Source organism: Oncorhynchus mykiss, chromosome 7 (assembly GCF_013265735.2).
Source record: "Oncorhynchus mykiss isolate Arlee chromosome 7, USDA_OmykA_1.1, whole genome shotgun sequence".
In the NCBI taxonomy this organism is placed as follows: domain Eukaryota; kingdom Metazoa; phylum Chordata; class Actinopteri; order Salmoniformes; family Salmonidae; genus Oncorhynchus; species Oncorhynchus mykiss.
Genome location: NC_048571.1, coordinates 75,331,614 through 75,348,925, shown reverse-complemented (window position 1 = coordinate 75,348,925; position 17,312 = coordinate 75,331,614).

Genomic DNA, 17,312 nt, shown 5'->3' with positions numbered 1-17,312 from the left:
GTTGCTGCTGTGCGTCCTGTGACTAATCGAAGGTGACAACCAGAGCAGGCACTGCCAGCCAGTGCTCATAAACTTGAAATGACACACTTGAAAAGGGGATTTTCTGCCTCCCTGACAAGCCTTGTTGGTAACTACTCCAGAAAAGAAAGCTTAGTGTGTTGCTTTGCTAAATTGATATAAGAAAGTCCAGAAGAGGACTTAACATTCAATTCTGTTCAAAGAAAAAAGGTTACTTTTAAGTTTTAAATCTACAAGGGTACCAGTACTGACCTTAGGCTAGTAGATACAATTATGTGCAGTGACTAAGCTGGCTGTGTCCCATGGCCTATTGGGGAGACAAGAGATTGTTTCCTAACACAAAACCTGCAAAGTCATCCAAGAAATGAAGATTTCCACCATGTTTCTAAGATTCATTGAATGTATTTTTGTTACATTTCTATTCAAATCTAAGAGGCAACGCATATAATGCCGTCTTCATGTCAGTTGTAACTCACTATTTGTTAAACTTACTGTGTGCTGCACACTAACTATAGTATAACGGAAATACAGAGCTGTGAAGTACAAGCTAGTCAGAGCAAAGACTGAACATAAATGAATGCCTTCAGTTGTTTCCATGGCATCAAGACTTGACATTTACAGTATATGAGCTTTTAATAATTTCATATTGTTTTAATACCTGTAACTGTCATGTGTTTTTAATCTCTACCTATAGACTTCCGTTTGGTTGAGGTCTTAAAATCGCAACTTTTTCATAATGTAGTACATTTAGAATAAAGTGTTTTATGTCACACCAAGATATGCTGGGTAGTGGGTATATACTGAACCAGAAGAAGTTCAAGATTTGTGTTCCATAGTAAGAGGCCCTTTAGGATCTAACTAGACTGACTATCGGTATACGGCTGAGCTATATGTGTTGTACTGTGGGCTACTTACAGGCGGCAGGTAGCCTAGATGTTAAAAGCGTAGGGCCAGTGACCAACAGGCCTTGAACAAGGATAAGAGCGTCTGCTAAATTACTCAAATGTAAGTGTAAACTGAATTTATATGGCTGAAGTACAAATATATCATAACATTTAGGTGATTTAAGTGAAATTGAATCAACAAACTGACTTGATTCAACAATGTTGAAGTATAATGACTCAGTAGAGTAGATTCTTAGTCAAGAGATGTATAAATGTATTTCAACATTACTGAGATTGGCATATAGAATCTTTATAGAATTCAGTAGTTATTATGAATTGTGTGACTCATAAGACAGTCATCATTATGGAAGAATAATAGTGTAGTAATGGCTTCATCATGCTTTTTCACTTCATTGGCTCATAATCTTCCTTTACAGAGAACAGGAGGGAAAATGACTTTCAGAATGAAACCAAATGTTATTATAAATGTTTACTAAATAACAATAGCCAGAACGCTTCAATTATATCTCTACCCCCCTCCCCTCTCCCTCCCCCCAGCCTTTAGATAGGGAAACTTAGAATCGAAAGTCGTGATTGCATTCTTTCTGAGACAAACAGAAAATTGGATGTAATATTGCTTTCAAATGAGCTGGAAGGCTAATGACTTTGTGGTATTGAGGAAAGTCAGGGTTGGCGGTATGCTTGGTTGCATGCAAAGTAGTACTAGTGATGTGTTGGGACACAGAGAGTCAGAGAGACTATGGCGAGAAGTGCACAGTAAGAGTAAACAATAAAGCCTACCTCCCCTTCCACGGTTTGAATTCACTTGAAATATTTTTAAGACGCAGTGGCTTAAATGTCCACAATATACACTACATGACCAAAAGTAAGTGGACACCTGCTCGTCAAACAATAGTGTATATTTTAGTACCAATGAATTTGATAGTCTGAAGCAGCTTTGGAACTGGGTTGGCCATAGCATGGTTTACACCTACAGTGCAGCATGAAGCATTATGGAAAACTGTGCTGTAAAATAAGAGCTGTGGTAGCTCCTTGTCGATTTGGAAAGTACCCAGGCTCCTCAGCTAGAAACATCAAGAGCTAAATAAGAACTAAATACATGTGTATGACTGTAGGTTAGTGGTCAACTCCTAGTCCCCTCTATAGTTGGAGGCCTTCTTCATATCCACCTCGTATTTCTTTCAAATCCAGATTAATTCGTTTTCCAGAGGTAGATTAAAGCCCTGTCAAAACTGTATATGATTTCAGAATACACTGATTATTTCATATTCCATCTTGAAAGTGTTATGAATTATTCAAGGACACCCAAAAAACGGACAGCCGAAGTTATGTTCATTTGCAGTTCCTTTTATAAAGTTGGCACATAGCTGTATTTTCTTCCGGAGTTGTCTCTAACTGAAATGACACAGTGAGGATTGAGATGTTCATTGAGGTGGATTGCGAGGTGAGAAAGTGTAGGAGTGCTTGCTAATGTCCTGGAGAGATGGCCTGCTGTCTTTTTTTTTATCTCAAATGAACAGATCAGAGTTGTGCTGATGCAGTGCTGACGTACTAGCTGACTGACTGACTGACTGACTGACTAGCTGGGAGATATTCAGGCACGGCTGGATGTGATTTAAGTGATCTTGCAAATTCTGCTTGCATACAAATATTCCGTTCTGCCTGGTTTTTTTTGCAAGGTGTCTGTGGGTGATGTGCTGTGTGTGCCTATCTAAAAGCACAGGCTGAATTTTGGATCAGCCTATTTATTGCATACATACATTTGCATATTTCTTGATAAACTATGGATTGGAAGAGTGGCCTATGTTCCTTGCATGGCATTTTCTCAAAAATACTAAACCCTCATTATTTGCATGGTTTCCTCTCACGTAACCTTTGATGTTTTCAGTCGCTACCCAGAAATGACTTTAGAGCGCTACAGTGATTGAAGCTGATATTTGAAACAGTTTATCCTAGCCGCCCTACAGAGGAGCAATAGTTGTTTCGTATGCAGACAGGCACCACATTCCAATTGAGGCACCACACGGCGCTCTCTCAAATCCCTAATCCGTTTGGTTCATCACGACCGAGCAGGGATGTGCTCCTCATAACAAATATGTGATTAAAGGCCGCACAACATCTCAGAATTTTATTCCGGGTCACACCGTTGCAAACTTACAATTTTAATTACAGCCAGTCACTTTACCATTCTCCCAGTTGTCAACGGCATGTACGTTATCGTTTTGTTTACATAACCACTGTGATTGTAGCTAGTACGTCTTCATTCCCCTTGGAAGCTTATCTCGCCGTTTGTTTTCTGGTAAGTCTATCTGCAGGCTATTGTTCCTTTGACGCTACTGTGCTTTGTGCATATCTACATGGAGATGTGCTCTACAGTCTCGACAGAAGTCATTGTGTATTTCACCCTGCATCCCCATGTGTCCAGCCTGAGACGCCTAGACAGATCTATTTATTTTCTAACCTGTGACAACCTTTACACAAAACCTCTCTGGTATAGGATGAGCATACCTCTCCTTTACAAATGAGGGAATATAAGATATTCTGACAATTCTGTCAATGATCAAATAGGAACAGGGAACCTGTACATTTTAATTTATTATACACGCATTAATTACATCGTGTCAGTGTAAAAAGTATTCAATAAAAGCGGGCTCTTTTTAAAGTACTAGATTGGCTCAACTCAAGAGCATGATGAAGTCCTCTTGAGTGGGACTGATTGCATTTCTCTTCCTCCTCTCTCTCTATATATTTCTCTCTCTGATTGATACATCAATGGTCTGAGACAGCTTTGTAATATGAATGTTTGCCCTGTGAAACTGCTAGCCCCATCCAACTCCTCCACCATTAAAGGCTGCATGGCTTCATATCCATCCCTATGTTTTTACAATACTTGTTTCCCTTTGAAGGCTGTAAAGGATCACTGTGACATTTTTTAAAAATCCCCTCTTGCGAAGCTGCGTGCCACACAGACACACATTCTTCTTTAAGGGTTCAATAAAAAATCTATATTTTTTTAGTGTTTGCACCAGGGTGAGCTCCGATAGGAGGACAAAAAGGTAATGAGTTATGCGGTCCGGGTGGACATTTAGTGCCTTGACTGCACTTTTTATAGGCAAGCCTTTAAAAAGTATCGCTGGCTGCTGAAGGCTCTGTGGAGCTCAATCCCGCTTCACCTTTCCTATGATGTCACCCTGTGGGATTTATGACACGTTACTTTGTTTAATAGGCCCCAGCGGGGTCTTTGCTTTACCCCATATCTCCATTTGACCTTGGCTGGGCTGACACAGAAGGGGAGCAGGAACAATGAATAGGTAAATAGGTGTGCAATCGGGGGGAGCCAAGGGTGTGTTGTCAACCAACTTTTATTACATTTTTTATGGTACTTAAAAAAAAAAAATTGGGTGAGTGATTGAATTGTGGTATTAAGCTTGTATTTTCACCTACACAACCAATGAAAAGCATTTTCAGCCCTGCTTGGTCATTGCATGTGTAAAGGCAACCTTCTCCTTGTGGATATTCTGTCAGCAGCACATCCTATGTGAGTTTCTCTCCAGCTCACCATGGTTTCCCCAGTTGGCTTGCATGCATTACCTATTCAGCCCTAAAGCGCAATCGATTTCCTCTCCATCTCATATGTGGGTGAATGTTTATGCTCCTCGTACCGTTAGATAGCACTGTCACTCAGTCCATTTTTCTGTTTCAACCCTTCTTTCTCTCACCAGCTCTCTACATCAGTCTCTATTCTCCAGCTATATTTCTCTCTTGCGTCATCCCTCCATCTCTTTCTTTCTCCCCTCTCTATCCACAACTCTCTGGTTAGATTGATGTTTTAGTGCAGCAGAGGTCATTTTCCTACAGTTTCATTGTTGCTCTGTTCCCCATATTTCTTACTTCTCTGTCCCCATCATTTTTCTTTGCTTTTTACCACTCGGTCCCCATCATTTTTCTTTGCTTTTTACCACTCGGTCCCCATCATTTTTCTTTGTTTTTTACCACTCGGTCCCCAAATCTTTCATTTCTTTTTACCACTCTGTCCCCATCATCATTCTTTGTTTTTTACCACTCGGTCCCCAAATCTTTCATTTCTTTTTACCACTCTGTCCCCATCATCATTCTTTGTTTTTTTCCTCTCTGTCCCCATATCATTCTTTGCTTATTACCAGCTTTTTACTGGTAATAAGCATATTCAATATTTTTCTTCCATCCAAAATTGTGTGTGAATCATAATAATACAAAGTTAAATTATAATTGTAATGATGTCAGAATGTAACTTAAATGTGTTACTTCTGATTAGTCGTCCAGAAGGCTCTGAAAACAACTTAGCTGTGCAACTAATGAAAAGTGATTTCACAGGGTGACTAAATTTCAAGGATGTGCGAGCAGAGATTCAGTCATTTATGTCCGAGTATCATTTCAAATGATCCAAAGCCAAGTCTGTGGTTCCTCACCTGAGTGCTTATAGATTTCTCTCCCCCAGCTGTGTGAAATAGACAAAGTGACACTAACAGAAAAAGGCTTGATATCTACAGACAGACAAATGGACAGTCCTCAACAAAGTTGTTTAATTATTGAAGGATTAGTGGGAAATATTGAAATCCAAATATGTGAGGATGGGGGATGTTCTAAACTGAAATCTTAATTAATAAAAGCAGAGGCTTCGGATCTATACAGTAGGTGTCCACCCAAACCCACCCTGTCCGCAGGGTTGCGATGTCCACCGTTTTATTTCAAAATTTGGCTACATTGAAAACAATGTGGCAGATGAAAATGTTTTGGTTTTTGGGCTATTTCAAAGTTGCATTGTGGCCAACATCGTATTTCTCTTAAGAAAATGAAACTGACATTACATGTGGAGAATGATACATTTGCCTGTGTTGGCCTTTAAGTAGCCTACTAATTTATATGGCATTGTAGGTTACCATTTTATACAATAAGTATGTTGAAATGAAGATATCACTGGAGTCATTACAATTCAATTGGTGTCACTTGTGTAACTTACAGTACCTGGAGCTGGCAAACGGATTTAATAAATAGCCTATATCTTCAGTTTATTGTTGTTGTAGCCTTCTGTTATGCAATTATTAATGGGCATGCAGTTGTGGAAAAAGTATTCAATTGTCATACTTGAGTAAAAGTTAAGGGGGGAAAGGGGGATGCGTAGTCAGTTGTCCAACTGAATGTATTCAACTGAAATGTGTCTTCCGCATTTAACCCAACTCCTCTGAATCAGAGCGGTGCGGGGGGCTGCCTTAATCGACATCCATGTCTTTGGCGCCCGGGGAACATTGGGTGAACTGCCTTGCCCAGGGGCAGAATGACAGATTTTTACCTTGTCAGCTCTGGGATTCGATCCAGCAACCTTCCGGTTATTGGCCCAACGCTCTAACCACTGGGAAACCTTAATAGAAAATGACTCAAGTAAAAGTGAAAGCCACATAGTAAAATAATACTTGAGTAAGTCTTAAAGTATTTGGTTTTATATATACTTAAGTATCAAATGTAATAGTATCAAACCATTTCAAATTCCTTATATTATTATTATTATTATTTTGTCGGGCACACTCCAACACTCAGACAAAATTTAGAAACAAAGCATTTGTGTTTAGTGAGTCTGCCAGATCAGAGGCAGTAGGGAAAACCAGGAATGTTCTCTTGATTTGGCATGGGTCCCCAGATCCTCAAGAAGTTCCACAGCTGCACCATCAAGAGCATCCTGACCGGTTGCATCACCGCCTGGTATGGCAACTGCTCGGCATCTGACCGTAAGGCGCTACAGAGGGTAGTGTGTACGGCCCAGTACATCACTGGGGCCGAGCTTCCTGCCACCCAGGACCTATATACTAGATGGTGTCAGAGGAAATCCCCAAAAATTGTCAAAGACTCCAGTCACCCAAGTCATAGACTGTTCTCTCTGCTACCACACGGAAAGTGGTACCGGAGCGCCAAGCCTTAACAGCTTCTACCCCCAAGCCATAAGACTGCTGAACAATTAAACAAATGGCCACCCAGACTATTTATTGACTGCGTATGTGACAAATACCGTTTGATTTGATTTGATGTGTGTGAACTTGACCATTTTCCTGTGAAAATGTAACGAGTACTCTTGGGTGCCAGGGAAAATGTATGGAATGTAGTGGAATAAAAGTAAAAATTTTCAAAAAAATATAAATAGTCAAGTAAATTAGAGATACCCCAAAGAACTACTTAAGTAGTACTTTAAGAAAAACAATAGAGGACAAAAGACTTAAACAAAATCATTGGATGACTGCTTTTCCCTCTAACTGCACCTGCAATATCAAACTGTAACCAGTGCCTGCAACCTGGATCAGGTTATCAGTCAACCTACCAGGGTAGTTACAAATAGCACAGGACTGAAATCCTCAACATTTATTGCTCACATCTTTACTAACGCTGCAGATATTTGCTTTAAAGCAGTATCCAAATCCATAGGATTTAGTGATCACAATATCGTAGCCATATCTAGGAAAACCAAAGTTCCAAAGGCTGGGCCTCATATAGTGTATAAGAGGCCATACAATAAGTTTTGTAGTGATTCATATGTTAAGAAATCATGTGACTAAACTAAATAAAAAGAAAAAAACTATACTATGAAACAAAGATAAATGATATAAAAAAATGATAGTAAAAAGCTTTGGGGCACCTTAAATTACATTTTGGGAAAATTCATTGAATCAGGTGGCTCATTCATCACAAAGCCCACTGATATTGCAAAGTACTTAAATTACTTTTTCATTGGCAAGATAAGCAAATTTAGGGATGACATTACAGCAGCAAACGCTAACACTAAACATCCAAGTATATTGGACCAAATTATGAAAGACAAGAAATGTACTTTTGAATTTTGTAAAGTCTTTGTGGAAGAGGTGAAAAAATTATTGTTGTCTATAAACAATGACAAGCCACCGGGGTCTGACAATCTGGATGGAAAATTCCTGAGGATTATTGCAGACGATAATGCCACTTCTATTTGCCACATCTTCAATTTAAGCCTACTAGAGAGTGTGTGCCCTCAGAACTGGAGGGAAGCTAAAGTCATTCCGCGACCCAAGAATAGTAAAGACCCCTTTACTGGCTCAAATAGCTGACCAATCAGCCTGTTACCAACCCTTAGTAAACTTCTAAAAAAAATGGTGTTTGACCAGCTACTTGCTATTTTACAGTAAACAAATTGACAACAGATTTTCCGCATGCTTATAGGGAAGGACACTAAACAAGCACAGTACTTACACAAATGACTGATGATTGGCTGAGAGAAATTGATGATAAAATGATTGTGGGGGCTGTCTTGTTAGACTTCAATGGAAACCTCTCAAACATAATCCAGATAGAATCAGGAATTCTCCAGGGTAGCTGTTTAGGCCCCTTGCTTTTGTCCATTTTCACTAACGACATGACTTTGAGTAAAGCCAGAGTGTCTATGTAAGTGGATGACTCAACACTATACACATCAGCTACTACAGTGACTAAAATGACTGCAACACTCAAAAAAGAGCTGATGTTAGTTTCAGAGTGGGTGGCAAGGAATAAGTTAGCCCTAAATATTTCTGAAACTAAAAGCATTGTATTTGGAACAAAGCACTCACTAAACCCTAAACCTCAGCTAAGACTTCTAATAAATAATGCGGAAATTGAGCAAGTTGGGATGAATAAACTGCTTGGCGCAACCCTAGATTGTAAACTGTCATGGTCAAAACATATTAATGCAGTAGTAGCTAAGATGGGGAGAAGTCTGTCAATAATAAAGTTATGCTCTGCCTTCTTAACAACATGTTACGGATACAAGTATCCTGTGTGTATCCTGTGAGTGTTTCTTTTCTCTCCTTCTCCCCTCACAGGTGAAAATCATCACTCCCCAATCAGTCACCAATCAATCATCAATCAGAAGACACACCTCCTCCTGTTTCCTACCCAATCACAGTTCCTTTCCCTTGGTTTAAAAACCCTGTCAGTTGTTTGCTCTAGAGCTCAATATCTCTGTAAATGCCATGTCTGTAGATCTCTCTGGTGCACTCGCTTTATGTATTGAGCTATCTTTTGTTTGAGCACCTCCTTATCACTTTGTCCTCACCTGTGAGTATAGTTTTTGGTTATGGTGTTTGTTTGTTTGCTGGTGGGAAAAGGGGGAAACAAGACAAGTCGCCCATGGGCATACACTACCCGTAGGTAAACTTTGTTAAATACACTAGTTAGAACTGGGCGGACCACCCACTGTATTTTTGGTTAGTTAGTTAGCTGTTAAAGTAGGCTAGTCTAGCCTAGGGGTGTTTTTGAATACTTATTGTTTCTTTCCTTGGGTCCAGCTCAGCCCCTTTTCCTGCTCCCCCCATTACCGTGTGTTTATTAATAAACCCTGAGTTTGACGGTAGATTTCAGTTGTCGTGGTTATTTCGTTCACACTTTTACTTTGCCACTATTATAAATTGCATGAGTTATGTTACGGGTCTCATTACCATCCCCCCTAGACTGTCGGGCCAAAAGGGATTCGTAACACAACACTATCAACAAGGCAGGTCCTACAGGCCCTAGTTGTCACAACTTGACTACTGTTCAGTCGTGTGGTCAGGTGCCACAAAAAAAAGGACTTAGGAAAATTGCAATTGGCTCAGAACAGGGCAGCATGGCTGTCCCTTGGATGTACACAGAGCGCTAATATTCATAATATGCATGTCAATCTCTCCTGGCTGAAAGTGGAGGAGAAATTGACGTCATCACTACTTTTATTAATGACATGTTGAATGCACCGAGCTGCCTGTCTAAACTACAGGCACACAGCTCGGATACACATGCATACCCCACAAGACATGCCACAAGAAGTCACTTCAGTTCCCAAGTGCAGAACAGACTATTGGAGGCACACAGTACTACATAGAGCCATGATTACATGGAACTCTATTCCACATCAAGTAACTGACGCAAGCAGTAAAATTAGATTTAAATAACAGATTAAAAAAACAGCGGAGACTGAAGCAACACAAACATTGGCACAGACACAAGCATATACACACGGCAGGTAGCCTAGTGGTTAGGAGTTAGAGCGTTAGACTAGTAACCGAAAGATTGCAAGATCTAATCCCAGAGCTGACAAGGTAAAAATCTGTCGTTCTACCCCTGAACAAGGCAGTTAACTCACCTTTCCTAGGCCGTCAATGAAAATAAGAATTTGTTCTTAACCTCTTGAAACTAGGGGGCACTATTTTCATTTTTGGAAAAATAATGTCCCAAAGTAAACGGGCTATTTTTCAGGACCAGATAATAGAATATGCATATAATTGACAGCTTAGGATAGAAAACACTCAAGTTTCCAAAACTGTAAAAATATTGTTTGAGTATAACAGAACTGATATTGCAGACGAAAGCCTGAGAAAAATCCAATCAGGATGTGACTTTATTTAGAAACCTCTGCGTCCCTATTGAGCAGTGAAAGGGATATCAACCAGATTCCTTTTTCTATGGCTTCCCTAATGTGTCTAGTGTCACAAGACACAGTTTCAGGCTTTTATTTTGAAAAATGAGCGTGAGCGACAACATTGCGTCAGTGGTCAGCTGGTGGCTCTCAGTGATATGTGCGTAATAAACAAATGCGGCCAATGTTTCTCTCGCTCCTATTAAGGAGCCAACTGACCCGGTTGATATATTATCGAATAGATATTTGAAAAACACCTTGAGGATTGATTATAAAAAAACGTTTGCCATGTTTCTGTCGATATTATGGATCTAATTTGGAATATTTTTCGGCATTGTCGTGACCGCAGTTTCCGGTGGATTTCTCAACCAAACGTGAAGAACAAACAGAGGTATTTTGGCTATAAAAATAATCTTTATGGAACAAAATGAACATTTGCTGTTTAACTGGGTGTCTCGTCAGTGAAAACATCCGAAGATCATCAAAGGTAAACGGTTCATTTGATTGCTTTTCTGATTTTCGTGACCAAGCCTCCTGCTGCTAACTGGACATAATGCTATGCTAGGCTACTTACACAAATGCTTGTCTTGCTTTGGCTGTAAAGCATAATTTCAAAATCTGAGATGACAGGATAATTAACAAAAGGCTAAGCTGTGTTCCACTATATTTCACTTGGGATTTCACGAATATCAATATTTTTTGTAATATTCATTGAATGTTGCACTATGCTATTCAGTGGTTGTTGATGACAATTGTCCTGTTAACGCTATTGCAGCCATAACAAGTTACGAGTGTGCTCCTAATGTCAGCTCGAGGAATCAGCCCAGAACTACATGGGAGGATCTTGTCAATGATCTCAAGGCAGCTGGGACCATAGTCACCAAGAAAACTATTGGTAACACACTACGCCGTGAAGGACTGAAATCCTGCAGCGCCCGCAAGGTCCCCCTGCTCAAGAAAGCACACATACATGCCCGTCTGAAGTTTGCCAATGAACATCTGAATGATTCAGAGGACAACTGGGTGAAAGTGTTGTGGTCAGATGAGACCAAAATGGAGCTCTTTGGCATCAACTCAACTCGCCGTGTTTGGAGGAGGAGGAATGCTGCCTAAGACTCCAAGAACACCATCCCCACCGTCAAACATGGATGTGGAAACATTATGCTTTGGGGGTGTTTTTCTGCTAAGGGGACAGGACAACTTCACCACATCAAAAGGGACGATGGACGGGGCCATGTACCGTCAAACCTTGGGTGAGAACCTCCTTCCCTCAGCCAGCGCATTGAAAATGGGTCGTGGATGGGTATTCCAGCATGACAATGACCCAAAACTCACGGCCAAGGCAACAAAGGAGTGGCTCAAGAAGAAGCACATTAAGGTCCTGGTGTGGCCTAGCCGGACTCCAGACCTTAATCCCATAGGAAATCTGTGGAGGGAGCTGAAGGTTCGAGTTGCCAAACATCAGCCTCGAAACCTTAATGACTTGGAAAAAAGATCTGCAAATAGGAGTGGGACAAAATCCCTCCTGAGATGTGTGCAAACCTGGTGGCCAACTACAAGAAACATCTGACCTCTGTGATTGCCAACAAGGGTTTTGCCCTTGCTCACTAACCTTTTGAAAATCTTCATCAGATGACAGTAATATGACATATTACACAGTACATATTTTTTTTTTTCAATAATATGCCATTTATATCCATAAATGTCCATTTACAGTGAGTTCACCTTCAGAAATTACTCAAAAATGCCCGCAGGAAATCTATGTAGCGCGGCAAGATAACGTAAATAGACATCATAAACTTTGACTAAATATACATGTTCTACATATAGTTAGAAAGATACACTGCTTCTTTATGCAACCGCTGTGTTAGATTTATTTTTAACGTTACAGAAATCGCACACTATTCCATATGCTGAGACAGCGCTCAGTTCCAAGCTACATTTCCACGTAATGTTGGAGTCAACAGAAACACAGATTTAAGCATAAATATTCCCTTACCTTCGATGGTCTTCGTTCAGAATGTTCTGGAAGGCTTCATACTTACCCAATACATTGTTTGGTTTCAAGTCTTGCGTCTTTGTATTAGCTACTGCTAATAACATCAGCTGAAATGCACCCAAAACGTCCTCTGGTCCGGAAAAGTTGCGCATCAAAATGACATATTATATGTCGACTAAACAGGTCAAACTAAGTGCAGAAGCAAGCTTTATGATGTTTTAGACACGCAAAACAAACTTCAATTCAATCGGCCATCGTCTGCTCTTCTCTTGAGTGCTGGAACAAAGGAATGGCTGGGACCAATTCGCGCCCATACGCACAGCCTATTCTCTCGTGGCACGCACTAATTTCACTCCCATAGGGTCAATTCTCGCGGGATTTGAACGATTCAAAGCTCTAATGAAAGAGGACATCTAGCGGAAGAGATAGAAAGTGTCCCCAGAATCATAACTGGTTGGGAAGGGTGGGGGCCATGACGTCAAAGTTGCTCCAACTTTCATGGCCACAAAAACTAGTTTGGAAGAATGCCTGCCCTGTGAGTTCTGCTATACTTACAGACATAATTCCAACGGTTTTAGAATCTTTAGAGTGTTTTCTATCCAATAATAATTTTTATTTGCATATATTAGCAATTTTTGACAGATTTTTTTTCCAGTTTACTAGGGGTACCCAATCTCTCCAAAGGGGGCGTATGTCTGCCATATCCTTAACAGGTTTTAATAAACAATCTAAAAGATGAATAACAATGGATCAAAGGGTACAGAAAATGTGCAAACAGGCAGTTAAAATAAATTAAATAGAACTGTGAAATTGATGTGTACATATGAGAGGGATACAATGTTGAGTGCAAGAAGATGTAGAGTGCATATTTAATAAAAATACAAAAATATATATGTTGGCATTATATCGCAAGCCACAATCGGGCCAGATTTTGACCTGCCATAATGATTAAAGAATAATTTGTCATATTTGTCCCACTGTTGGCCCACATAGGACCGGCCGCTGCCAGGGCAAAGCCAGCAGTGCCAAAAAGTTGCTGCAAGTGGTTTCGGTAATGTCTGCTATCTGGGTAATGTAGGCTGAATTATAGAACAGCTATTTCCATGTTAAAATGTTATGGGGTGTATTTTCTCCATTGTTTTTATGGTAGGCTAATCATTTAGACCAACGTTATGATCAAATAGACACAGTGGCCTACTTGACCACTGTCAAAACTGTAAATTAAAGTTATTAATTAAGTTATTTCCATATATTTGCACAGTGGCAATTTTTTTTTAGGGAACGTTGCTGCTCATCTACCGCAGACACAACAACCAACAACTAAACAACCTTTGATCTAGTGATCATCCTTGAACCTCAAAGTATTGCCGATAATGACTGTGTGTGCAGGTGTGTCTGTGCACACCATACAATCAAAACTGACCCAGGGATTATGACATGTTTGTAAATATGAAACCTGGCCACTTAACATTTGGTGGAAACATGTCAGGGTCACAACCTTGTGTTTAAACCCAAACACAGGGTCACAAGGTCAGTGTCTATTCCTGTGACTGCTCCTCTGCCCAGATGGTATCAGTGCCATGTAGAGTGCAAATGGATTAGCGCCCAATATAGGTCATTATAGCTGCACCACTGCTAAAGCTAATCTGTCTGTCTGCAGGGCAGCGGGTCCTTGGGATTGATCACCTGAGTGTCTTAACTCCCGACACTCATCTGTGCTAATGGTGTTGTCACAGCACTGCCGTTTTTATGGCTGTGCGCATTTGGAGCAGTCCATAATTGGGGCGGCAGGTAGACTAGTGTTTAGAGTGTTGGGCTAGTAACCAAAAGGTTGCTGGATTGAATCCCTAAACTGACAAGGTCCAAATCCATCATTCTGCCCCTGAGCAAGGCAGTTAACCCACTGTTCCTCAGGTGCCAAAGATGTTGATTAAGTCAGCCCCCTCTGATTGAGGGTTAAATGTGGAGGACACAGTTCAGTTGAAGGCATTCTGTTGTATATCTTTTTTTAATTTTATTTTTATTTCACCTTTATTTAACTAGGTAGGTTAGTTGAGAACAAGTTATCATTTACAACTGCGACCTGGCTAAGATAAAGCATAGCAGTGTGAACAGACAACACAAATGGAGTAAACAATTAACAAGTCAATAACACAGTAGAAAAAAAAGAGTCTATATACATTGTGTGCAAAAGGCATGAGGAGGTAGGCGAATAATTACAATTTTGCAGATTAACACTGGAGTGATAAATGATCAGATGGTCATGTACAGGTAGAGATACTGATGTGCAAAAGAGCAGAAAAGTAAATAAAAGATAAACAGTATGGGGATGAGGTAGGTAAAATTGGGTGGGCTATTTACCGATAGACTATGTACAGCTGCAGCGATCGGTTAGCTGCTCAGATAGCAGATGTTTGAAGTTGGTGAGGGAGATAAAAGTCTCCAACTTCAGCGATTTTTGCAATTCGTTCCAGTCACAGGCAGCAGAGAACTGGAACGAAAGGCGGCCAAATGAGGTGTTGGCTTTAGGGATGATCAGTGAGATACACCTGCTGGAGCGCGTGCTACTGGTGGGTGTTGCCATCGTGACCAGTGAACTGAGATAAGGCAGAGCTTTACCTAGCATGGACTTGTAGATGACCTGGAGCCAGTGGGTCTGGCGACGAATATGTAGCGAGGACCAGCCGACTAGAGCATACAGGTCGCAGTGGTGGGTGGTGTAAGGTGCTTTAGTAACAAAACGGATGGCACTGTGATAAACTGCATCCAGTTTGCTGAGTAGAGTATTGGAAGCTATTTTGTAGATGACATCGCCGAAGTCGAGGATCGGTAGGATGGTCAGTTTTACTAGGGTAAGTTTGGCGGCGTGAGTGAAGGAGGCTTTGTTGCGGAATAGAAAGCTGACTCTAGATTTGATTTTAGATTGGAGATGTTTGATATGAGTCTGGAAGGAGAGTTTACAGTCTAGCCAAACACCTAGGTACTTATAGATGTCCACATATTCTAGGTCGGAACCATCCAGGGTGGTGATGCTAGTCGGGCGTGCAGGTGCAGGCAGCGAACGGTTGAAAAGGTCTTTCCCTTATTCAGAAGTTTTACAATACCTACATAAAATGGGAAACCTCATCTAATGCTGAACCTTTTAGAAAATGTATTTTTACTTCATGGAAATCGAAGAAGTGGATGTTATTACAGTAGGTCTTCTAGCCTGTTAAATGCTTGCAGACATAGACAATACGCGGCCATGCTGATATGAGGCATGCAGGTATCATCATTACACGATATGGCAGTTAATTAAAGTTTATATGAATACTCATGGGTAGATTATGATATTCAGCCACGCATGTGGCGAGTTCTGTGACCTATATTACTATCATTTGAGATGGCTTTCTGAAAAGCTGTGGACATTTCAGTAAAACTGATATCATGTTAATGTATTTCACCTTTTGATTTAGACATTCCTTTCTCCTATTCATCCTAAACCCTTCCAGACCTCTGAGTCTTGTTTATCTGAGCCCTCATGCGGTGGGAAAATAGCTTTATTTAATTACTGAGCAAATACCGAGACGTTGTATCTCTGACTTCTTGCCTGGCGGGAGCTCCTGCTAGGGGTCCTTTATGCTAACTCGCTTCAAGGCATAATCACCCAAGTGAGCCTGTTGTTCAGTCCTCTATTAGGCCAGTCTCTGTGTACCAGGGTTATTGACAACCTTTGTCCTTTCTGATTGGCCAATCTATTACTGGTATCCCTTGTGGGGTAATCTTGAACAACATTATTAAATATGTTCCCAGTGATCATTGATATGATTTACACGATCACAGTAAATGGACCAATGTTGAGTCGCTTAATTGAAGCAGCCCTCATTGAAAATAAGCATACACATTTTCTAATCCGTTAATCAGATTCTGTAAATATCCTGAACTGTAGCAATTAAAAAGTAATTAACCCCTAACTCAATCAATTCTTATCAACTGACAGTAGTAATGTTAGGTCTGTATTCCACTACTAAAATGTCTTGTTGACTGATTGACAGGGAACTAAGTGCTGTATTCCTACCTCTGGATCATCTTAGCGTGGCTGTATCACTATAATTTGGGATGGCCTTAAAATGCCACTCACGCATGTGGAGTTTCTCACATCTCAGCTCCCGGTACCTCTCAACACTCCTTTCTGCTGTACCCCTTCAGAGGAACTCTCTTTCTCTCTCCACTCTGCCTGTATACCTTCAGAGGAACTCTCTCTCTCTCTCCACTCTGCCTTTCTCCCTTCAGAAGAACTCCCTCTCCACTCCGCCTTTCTCCCTTCAGAGGAACTCTCTCTCTCTCCACTCTGCCTGTATCCCTTCAGAGGAACTCTCTCTCTCCACTCTGCCTGTATCCCTTCAGAGGAACTCTCTCTCTCTCTCTCTCCACTCTGCCTGTATCCCTTCAGAGGAACTCTCTCTCTCTCTCCACTCCGCCTGTGTACCTTCAGAGGAACTCTCTCTCTCCACTCTGCCCATTTCTTCTTGCCTCAGTTTCTTTCTAGCATGGAAACGCTGAGGTCTCAGTAGTAAACAGATGAGACGGGGCGTGTAAACACAGAGTGCTAAGCACTAGAAAACTGCAGATAAAAGCAGTGACCTAAATGGAGAGAAACTCCCTGTTGAGAAATAAATAACTGGCAAGTGTCAGAGTAATTCTTCTTCGCATGGACGTCATTGTCAATACAGATTCAGACTCCTGGGATCTGCGTCAAGCACTGAGTTAAGTCCCTTGAAGGCAAACTGATCCTCAGACTTCTGGATTAAGAGAAAATGCTCAAAACTATTCCAAGTACTTTAAAATAACAATATGAGATATGTCTGATAAATGCATTTGTTTGTAGGGGTCACTTATGGGTTTAAATTCTGTACAAATCTTTGCACGAATCCTTGCTAATCAAAATACAGTAGCGTACAATAAGAGACTGAATCAATGTCATTTT